This window comes from Cryptotermes secundus, unplaced genomic scaffold (assembly GCF_002891405.2).
Source record: "Cryptotermes secundus unplaced genomic scaffold, Csec_1.0 scaffold2451, whole genome shotgun sequence".
In the NCBI taxonomy this organism is placed as follows: domain Eukaryota; kingdom Metazoa; phylum Arthropoda; class Insecta; order Blattodea; family Kalotermitidae; genus Cryptotermes; species Cryptotermes secundus.
Genome location: NW_019724640.1, coordinates 1 through 10,413, shown reverse-complemented (window position 1 = coordinate 10,413; position 10,413 = coordinate 1). Strand labels below are relative to the sequence as shown.

At 40.2% G+C, this 10,413-nt stretch overlaps 1 long non-coding RNA gene across 1 annotated transcript; it reads left to right on the top strand.

Moving 5' to 3' along the window:
- The first annotated feature begins 2,085 nt into the window (after nt 1-2,085).
- LOC111862614 lies at nt 2,086-8,135 on the top strand. Its single transcript, XR_002842456.2, has 3 exons — nt 2,086-2,194; nt 4,220-4,239; nt 8,045-8,135. It is a non-coding gene; the product is annotated as an uncharacterized LOC111862614 (long non-coding RNA).
- Nucleotides 8,136-10,413: the final 2,278 nt, after the last annotated feature.

Genomic DNA, 10,413 nt, shown 5'->3' with positions numbered 1-10,413 from the left:
AACCCAGCAGTCTAATGCATGTACTGTTTTACCTAGCTCGAAGGCCGCGATCGTGGGTTCGAATCCCATAAAAGTATATTTCTTTGGTATGTGTTTATGTATGTATGTATGTTTGTATGTTTATTCTGTGTTTGTGTTGTCCTGTGTTTAGGTAGAGGCATTGAGACGAGTTGACCACTCGTCGAAAGAGTTCTACCGACTATAAAATGATCATGAGACTGAAATATCAGAAGCCAGGCCCAAGGGGGCTGCAGAGTCAGCGAAAGGTAAAAACAATTACAGAATAAGAGGCTTTGTGTGAAGAATCTGCCCGCTGGTAAAATTTCTTAAGTGGTAATTCTGATGAATGTGCTTGGAAGAACAATCTACATGCCAGTGGGTCCGAACACAGATCAAAATATCACACAAGGATTCCTGAAAAATATTTTGAGAACTGGGCAAAAACAAATTAAGATCACTTCGAAATGTCAGTAAAGAAGTATAAACTACAAAAGGCAAAACAAATAACATTTGCACACAAGATCAAATTATAAGCAAGCGAGAAAATAAGTTGCACACGCATATAAACGGCAAGTAAATTATTCCTCTATAGGACATTTTAATATTTAAGAATTAAACATATTAAAAATTCAGAAACATAAAATTGTATGCCGTTATGGGACAGCGCCTTTGACTGTTGTCATGCTAATATCGATTACATCAACAATAAGAAAAACATATATCCAGAAGAGCCAGTGTCGATTAAATCGTTCCTCCTTCTCTAACGAGTACGTCACTTTCTGTGTCTATACGCAGTTTCCTTTTGTGATATAGTCCAGTATGTACGCATTACGGGAAATATACATAAATTATTTATTGCTTCCGTTAACACAGCAGTTCTTATGAGGTATACGATTACAAATTATTGTTTACATTAAAGTCATAAGGCACGATGTGTCTCGACATTTATTGAGTTATCATCTGGTGTCGTTTTGAGCTTTTCACGGAGGTGACTCTGAGGAGAACAGTCTTCTGGGATGTGGCGCCGTGTAGATATCGTGTTAACCGACGTTTCGAGGGAACGTATTGCCTGAAGATGGAGGCGATACTTCCTTTCTAAACTTCGGTAACGCAATATCTACACGCCACCACATCCCAGAAGAACGGTCTCTGCATCATCTGGTGTCGTTTATTATTAAGTTGCTGAAATTTGCAGAATATGAATCCATATTTTGTGTCAACTGTGTTTTATATAATATCAATAAATGTAAATAAAATATTGTCAGGTACAATGGCTTTGCGTGAGTAATAATAACGGTTCCTGGATTCGATGATTGGATATATTGGCATTTCTGTTACAATTGAAACAAATTTAAACAGCTCACAGTCAATGACTGCTTAAGACTCGCTCCTTTCCTTACAGGACTACGAGTGTCTTCTGTTTCACTGTGAAGAATGACGAACGAAGGAACCCTGCTCACCCATTGAACTCTCATACGAATCCGAAAAACTGAACCCTCCTGAGATGAACCAACTTCCAGGCGAACCGAATATATGTCACCATGTCGTACTGTTCCTCTGTTATTCTATTTTTCTGTGTTTAAACTTTTGCATGGGAAAGTGCTTACCGAACCGTTGTCTAGCAATGGACTATTCCGGCTTTCAGATGTCATGTGAAAATATACGTATAAAAATTCATAGCAAAGTGATCCGGATAAGAATATGTCAATTCATACCAAATTTCGAGAGAATTCTATAAAACTTCAGTGATAACATTGTTGTGGTTAGAAAGTTGGCACTAGAAGGAAGATTGTGTCCCATTTACTTATGCTTTCGGAAAGTTTTACAATAACACTTTTAAATTCTTCGCCTTTAGTCACACGAATCAATTAGAAACTGAAAAACTTTCACGAAACTTTGAAAACTAACCGATACTTGGATGTTAACTTATCTATTGTGGAAAAAAGACACAATTTCATAATTTTCAACTACGATATGTGGTTCTGGTTATCTTGTAGCAGTATTACTTTCGAAATTATCAAGCATGTGACACAAATAAAAGGGTAATATACTTTGTATATTGCCTATAAAAGACAGGGCACCAGTACTACTGACTATACACGTACTTACCTGGCAGAATAAGTCTATTCTAGAAACATGGGACGTCGAATCTTGCTTGTCTTCGTGGTGGTGGCAACCATTCTGCTGTCAATGGGTGAGTACAAACAAGCAACGCACAATCTCGTAGCCCCTGTGTTAATTTCACGAACGGAAATCTAAAAGCAATGTTAATATCTCTTTTCCCTTAAATCCACTCTACTGGGGATCTTACGTATGTCCCCTAACTTGGTAGCAAATGTTAAAAGGAGAAGGGTGTGGTGTCTGTGAGCATTCAATTGCAATTAATGAAATAAGAGCCCCGAAGAAAATTTGTTATAGCACGCCAGAATGCAGAAAATAGGAAAGGTCCAGATTGTTGTAATTGAAGATGAAGAGCATGATTTAAAAGAGCTAGAAATGAAACAATTGAGACAAAGTAAATAATAATAGAGAAGATTTGGTATATATCAAAGGCATCCCCTAAGGTTAAGCTACAAACACTGTGTTAGTTTAGGATTACAGCCTTCTGCAATGTGACGCGGTGTAAACTGGTAAATAGGTATCAGAATTACAGACGAATGCCTTGCCTTTATCTCCAAGGTAGATGAGTCTCTTTCCTTCCTCTTTTCCACCCTGAAGAAGGTGGCAGGATGCTCCTCCAAAACGTTGGAACCTCTCTAAGAAACTACACGGTGTCGCATTCAATAGGACAGAAACATTCACGGTCACGTCTGTACGAACATAAAATTTCACATCGCAGTAAGAGAAAACAAATATTCAACGCCACTATTACCGAAGTCCCCCATTCGATGCCATGATAAGCCAATAGCATCCACTTCAGATCCTCCCAAATTATATAGCTCAGATCCAACTAATTGTTATCCTCTCATGACCTTCGCAGTTTTCTAATTGGGCGTTTTCCGGTTTTCAGTACTACACGAAGTGGGACCGAACAGATTGGTCTAGCAGGAACGTTTGGACTTATATACAGGAGGTTTCGCCGGTCACAGTGGCCGCGCGGTTTGAGGTATGGTGTGTCTTCGCCCACTCAAACACATGCATCGTGGTTTCGAAAACCATTCATGTCATGGGTGTCTGTGTTTATTTCATCTGTGTTTGTACTATCCTGTTTGTTCAATTTGCTCCCTCGCGACGGAATGATCCCCAATTCAAAGAGTGCTACCGACTGAGTAAAAATCAAGATATTGATAAAACGGCCAAAGTCCGAAAAAGATTTGTAGAGCCATAGATAGATAGATTCAGGATATCTTAGGTTCTAATCACTGCGGCAAACGGACAATCTGAGGTTTCGCGGTATTCCTCAGTCCTTCCAGGAAAATGCCAGGAACCTCCCTTAATTAGACCACCACTGAATCCTTCCAAAGATTTCCAGTTCACCAGTCACTCCTTTAATCCGACGCTCTATAATCTCGATACAGAGAGAATTGTAGGAGGACCCACAGGACCCACATTAAGTGGCGCCTTCGTTACCACAGTGCTCTGCGTTCTCGAGAAGAAAGTCTTCAGACGTGGGGAATATTTATGAATATACTGAATAGGCAGTCACGGACCTACAACAAGGGATTGTTTTTAAGCTTGTGAGATAGGCCGTATGATTAACAAGCATTCAAGCGTAACCTGAGACTTCACAATTATATGGACTTTCAAATGTTAGATGAGAAAAAAATTTACCTTAAATTTTCTCAAAATTTCTATCAGTGTTTTCTTATATTAACGACTAATGGTCGTGTAACTGTTAGACTGGCGCTAGTTATTTCGATATCTGCTACATGTAATACAATGAAACTTGATTTTCTGAAATTTACTGATTTGTAACAGCTGTTACCGGTCCTATATAATAAGGATGGTTTTGTGTTAATTTTAAGTTTTTTTATAAATATTTGAATTGATTTCAATAGATTTTTAAGAACAAATATGTTAGTTTCTACTAATATAAATACACTTCGACCTCAACACAAATATTTCTAATTTTATGGCAGTTATGCCTGCACGGATCTGCCTCCGTTTTCTACAACCGAGTAGGAATGCTCTGCTTAGCTGTAAATTTTTTAAATACTCATATTTGTGTATATCTTCTGGTGCTGATGTAATGAAAGAAGAATTTTCTTTTCTGTTTCAGGAGTGGAGGCAGACCCACACGTGAGTTAACATTTTAAGGCCTCTTTGGCATTTAGCAGCAGCAGAAACACTTCCTACACCTTCTCTATCCGATGAAGCCTCCGACGGAGCTTGACTTAAGGGCACTCTTACTTAAGTCTCCCCGATTTTTGTACAGTGAACCGGCCTGCACCGTAATTGTGACATGCCCAAGATAATATGGGCTCTTAACTGCGCACTTCTCTCTCTGTTCCGTCTAGTTGCACGTGTCTCGCAAAAAAAAAATTTACACATTCAATCATATTTGTGAAACAACTTCATGTCTCTATCTACGGGGATCGATCGGCAATTATTATTAATGGTTTCGTGAATCTATTATTCTAAACTCAAGGGGGATGCTATATACACCTTCCCGTCATCTTGTTACGATGTTTGACCTAATCTTTATAAATATGACGGGATCTCATGTCTGTTCCTACCGACCCTGGATTGGTCACGCCCGATTCACATCACATTCATTTGAGTTCTGTTGTCTTTCTATCCCATGTTAACAATAATTTCCATTGCGAGTTCAGGTATGGAATTTTCGCAGCAGGCAACTTCATGTTACTTTAGAATATTCTATCTGCGTATGGTAGTCCAAAAGTGCATGAAAGGCTGCCATCGGAGTTGCCAGGGGCAGGAAATTTTTCGTCGTTATAGCTGCAAGTAAAGTTTTCCTCCCTGGTTCTCCCTTACTTTCACTTGAGCGTGACCTAACAGTATTCCCTGCTTCATGGAGAAAACCTATGTACCAATATTTAAGAGACACAATCATTCGGCTATGAGAAAACGACAGAACCACTCCTCTTCTCAAAAGTTTATCTATGTTGCCTGAATGCATTATTCATGCTCATGATTTGAATTGCGCTAAATTTTATCGCAATCAATTTGACTTTACAATAACTAATCTACAATTATCAATCTGGTAAATTTTCTTGACACTTTGACTCCTGTTGTCCGCGTTCAGACTCAAGATGATGCTGTCTATTTTGATCTTTCAAATGATTTTGACCATGTCCCAGACAATATGTTCTTCCATAAATATTGCTCCTTCGGATTCTCTGATGTTTATATTAGCTGGTTTCGCAGTCACTTGACCAACAGAAAATTTCTCTTCCTACATTCTGAAGTATTGTCTGGTGTGTCACAAGGCACAGTTCTGGGTCATTCTCTTCTAAGTGTATTCATTAATGATCTACAACTCTATTAACTAGAGTAAAATTTTCATTTTTGCGGATTATCTAAAAAATTTCCTGCGTCATTATCCCGCCACATGATTGCTTCTTACTCCTACCTGACATACCTTGTGTACTGCCAACTCCATGAGACTCAAAATTGCTAAACGCGTGTTGTGTGATACAACAGGAAGTGAAACTCTCAATGTTAGGAGTATCAGCCTTGCCAAGCTATGATTACACGAACCGAGTGTATTAAAGATCATGGTGTTTCCTTTCATTCAAAGTTACTTTTTCACAGTCATGTTTTTTACGTATTTTCTGAATGCATAAAGCTTTTAGGTCTTATTTGTTCCGTTACCTACAGATCTTCCTCCCTGGAGTGTTTGTATGTACTATAATTGATTTCTGTTAATTTTTTTAATTCGCTTAGTGGGGGGTGGAGTCCAACTGGGTCCACTCGGCACGGCGACTACTGATTGGCCTATTGTAGCCTGTCCCGGGTGGTTATGATGATGGAGAATTTTTGTGGAATGAAGTTTGGGAGGGAAAAACCGAGGTACTAAGAGAAAACCCTCCCCCGCGCCATTTTGTCCACCACAAATCCCACTTGAACAGACTCGGGCTCGAACCCGGGCAGCCGCGGTGGGAAGTCAGCCACTAACCGCTTCAGCTATGGCGCGGCCTTTGATTTTAGTTAGGTCCAATTTGGACTATGCCTTCGTAGTTTTGAAATCAGTCACGTTCACTGATGCCAGTAAGCTCGAAAGCATACTGCAGAATGTAAGATTTGAGGCTTTCACGGCGGTGACTATGAAGAAAGCAGTCTTCTGGGATTTGGCACCGTGTATATACGAGTACACATATACACGGTGCCAAATCCCAGAAGACTGCTTTCTTCATACACCAGAAGTTTGGTTCCGTCTATTTTTACAGTTCTTTAACTTCATATCCCATATATTAACACTATTTCCTTAGAGGAATTAAGTCTACAATCTTTACCTAAACGGGGTCATCACCTTGATGTATTTTATTCTTGCTCAGGTCTATCGTGGCCTTAAATCCTGCATTTCCCTTTGTGAAATTGTTATCCTTCTTATTCCTCCCAGCTATCACATCGACTATGTTCTACCTTGATAGGGGTCAGTGACTCTACTCAAGCCCTATCGGACGTCCTTGGATATCTTGTAATCTGTAGGGTGGAAAACATGCTGATATAAGAGGATCCACAAAATTCGAGCACTCAAAACAACGACAATAAAGTAATATATAATAAAATAAAACGCGGTTACATCAAACAACCTGTCTACACACACAGACAAAACCTTCGCTTACACCCACATTTTCATTTGTTACATTTAACTACTCATAATATCCTAACCTTAAATGGCACAAACCAACACTTTTTATTTCTTTCTAAAACACACTTTAACCAGAATTTCTAACAATCTAACAATGAATCAGTGACCCGAAAACTCATGCTGAACATAATAAAAATGAAGAAAAATGACTCCATCCCAACTCCTTCCACAGGCACACTTTGCTCTAATCCGTCTGCTGTGAGTAACCGCTAGAAACAGAATGTCCCAAGCGGCTTTATTTTTTTCAATTCCCAAAACTCAACCATTTTTCTAGTCAGGAATAGTTGCTCGCGCAAAATCCCTAAATTCGGCAACTTGTTGGACTTTTCCTGTCGCACGAAGCAAAACTTGTCCGGGTCTTTCCACTGATCGGTAAACTATCTCTTCTAAATATACAACGCGATCGCCTGACAAGGAACGCAAGGCGTCAGCCGTGGTTCTGTCTTCTCGCCTTCCGGCCAGCCGTCTGGCGTTTAACCTAGGAATCCAATCTTACAAAAATCATACTTGTTATCTAATAAAATGGACACAACTTCTCATTGTTTGGTGTTTGTCCGTATAAAAATAAATATTGTCCTTCTGCTCGGTGCGCCTCTGCTGCCAACGCGGTGGGTAAACATCTGGAAATATTTTTAATGGGACTCCTCTCTCTCAATTACATTTACACCCATAAACGTAAAAACTTTTAACAGTATTTGTTCAAAATTCCAACATTCTGTACTGTGCAGTCTAAATTATCATGTTCACATTACCTCCTTCCATCTTTGCTTGTTTGTTTTGTTTATTTTTTATGTGTTAATGTGTTTTTCCTCGAGTGCTTGCATGTACTTTGTCTCTTAATTTATTGTCTCTCTGTCCACAATGAGATTACTTGTATATACACTGTGTTGTGTCTGTAAATGGCACTATAGCTCCTGAATTGGCACATAAATAATAAGGAATTGATTTGGCCGCGCCATAGCTTAAGCGATTAGTTGCTGGCTTCTCACCGCGGCGGCCCGTGTTCGATCCCCAAGTGTGGTCGAGTGGGATTTTTGTACGACAAAGTGGCGCTGGGTCGGGTTTTCTCCGAGTACTTCGGTTTCCCTTTGCAATCTTCATTCCACTAAATTCCCCATCATCATAATCATCGGGGGCAGGCTACAATAGGCCAATCAGTGGTCGCCGTACCGACTGAACCCCGTTGGACTCCACCCCCCACTAAGCGAATTAAAAAAAGTGATTTGATTTCATTCATCATCATTATCAATTTGTCGTTATCTGTTGCAGCCGAGACGCTACCCCCGCAGTGTAGACAGTGAGATACCCACAGACGGTCCTTAATTCGACTTCGCGGATGTGACAACAGAAGACGGCACAATCGCGCTTGTTTTGGTGCGCTACTGCAACACATCATTGATATGGAGACTTCTTCACACAGCCTGCACTATGAATGGAGCACTGATCTTCCAATTTCTCGCACTGTTATGTGCATTTAATATCACCGATATAGAACTTCACAGGAATTAAATAACAATTTATTTTACATAATTCTGTATTGACAATTCTAATGCCATTTGTAACATTCTTCAGTCTGTGAATAAATATGTAAACCTTGATGACAGCTCTATAAATTTTACCCGAAAGCTAATTATACTATTTGTTATACCGAGGGCCCAGACGTATCTCTTTATATGTTGCTAATCCATTCGGTCCTGGGTTCGATTCCCTAAGATTTCTTTTGATATTTCCGTATTAATTTATACACTTACAATTTCCTGTGCTGCAGATGCTTAAATTTAAAGAGTCAATAAATGGCAGGAAAATATTATCTTAACCGACAAATCCGCACACCTGAAATGAAGACATATATAAAATTTCGAAGACCGATCTTCGTCAACTTGCGCAAAGCACCTCAACTGCTCGAACACTGAGATCGTGGATTCGAATCCCACTAGAAGCATTGAAGTAGATCAGCGTTTATCTGTGTATTTTTTATCATGTACGTAATCGAACCCGGGCTGACGCGGTGAAAAGCCAGGGACTAACCGCTTGAGCTATGGCGCGGCCGAACAAAGGTATAATTTAGGAAGAAATAAATACATAGATAAACAATGGAAGGCAGAAAGAAAGAAGGAAAAGAAGCAATAGGAAGTAGGGAAAGCAGAATGCGATGTCCGAAGAACCTTGAAAATGTTGCTGAGTCACTTAGAATGCCGTGTCGCAATCTCCTATCTTATGAATAAGAAATTAGTCCACGTAAAGATACGAGTAGTGCTTTTGTTTGTGATAGAGCGGCCTCGTGATATTAAATTAGTTTCTGTTTTTAGTTTCTTCGTGTACGACGAGACTGAATCCACTAATTCGTCAATTGTACCAGCCCCGGGTGATAGATTATAAATGTGGATCAACAGTGGTATGAGAATCAGAAGTGGAAACAGAAGTACTTACAGAAATGCCGCCCAGTACCACTGTATCCACAATAAATACACCATGGCTTGACTTGGGCTCGAACTGGTCCACCGCAGTGGGAAGCATGAACTGATATTAAAATAACACATGACTGAATAATGAGTCACAACGGTCAAACTGTTGACTGGTCGAGATTGTAGAACGTGTCAAGTCCTAGATACACGGACATTGTAGGGGCTCAGAAAGAAGGTCATTCGGTTCTTAGCATCCCTTGCGGTTAGCCGATCTCCCATCCGAGGATTCGACTGGAAGCTACTTTCCTAGGCAGAACTACGAACCCAGAACTTCTTTGCTTCAGTTCAGTTATCGTATACGGTACCTGCAGGCTCCGTTTACTTGGGATGCTTTCCCATGTGTAAATTGTTCCGGGACATGAATATGACCAATCAATCCCCATATAGCACCAAGGTTAAGAGCGGGCGACTGTACAACGCCATTCCTCATCCATCGTCATGACGTGAAGCTTAATTAGCGCAGGGACAAACTTAGTTCAATCTATTTATGGCTCTACAGCCCTTTGTTGGACCTTGGCCTCTGTTTCAGTTTCTTGATCTCTTTACACACCTGGTAGGACTCCTTGGACGAGGGATTAGCCCGTCGCAAGGGCGTTACCTACACACAGGACGACGCAAACTCGGAATAAATTCACACAGACATCCATGCTTCAAGTGGGATTCGAACCCACGATCCCATTATTTGAGCGGAGGAAGACAGTTCATACCTTAGATCGCGTGGCCAATGTGTTTAGCCAACATTGGTTCTGCTACCAATTAAAGAATGCTTGCGCTCTTTAGATAGCAAAACTGCTTAGAGGCAAGAATGAAGCATATTTGTGGTATCACGTTGTGGGAATATACAGTTTGCAAACAGTGGAACGTAACCCCACAAATATGAGAACCTTAACTTCTGGCGGAGTGAAAACATAAGGCCTTTGGGCAGCAAATATTATTTCATAAAATAGTGATACAATAGTGTACGTATGATTTCCTTTGAAGAGCCAGTTATCTGAAGAACTGTTCACACATACAATTTCCCAGATAAACAATTACTGGCCGGTCACGGTAGCCGAGCGTTCTAAGACATGTACTGCTTTCGCCAGGTCGGAGTGCAGGATCGTGGGTTCGAATCCCATACAAGATGTAAGTGTTTGATATGTGTATATGTTTATTCTGTGTTTGTGTTGTCCT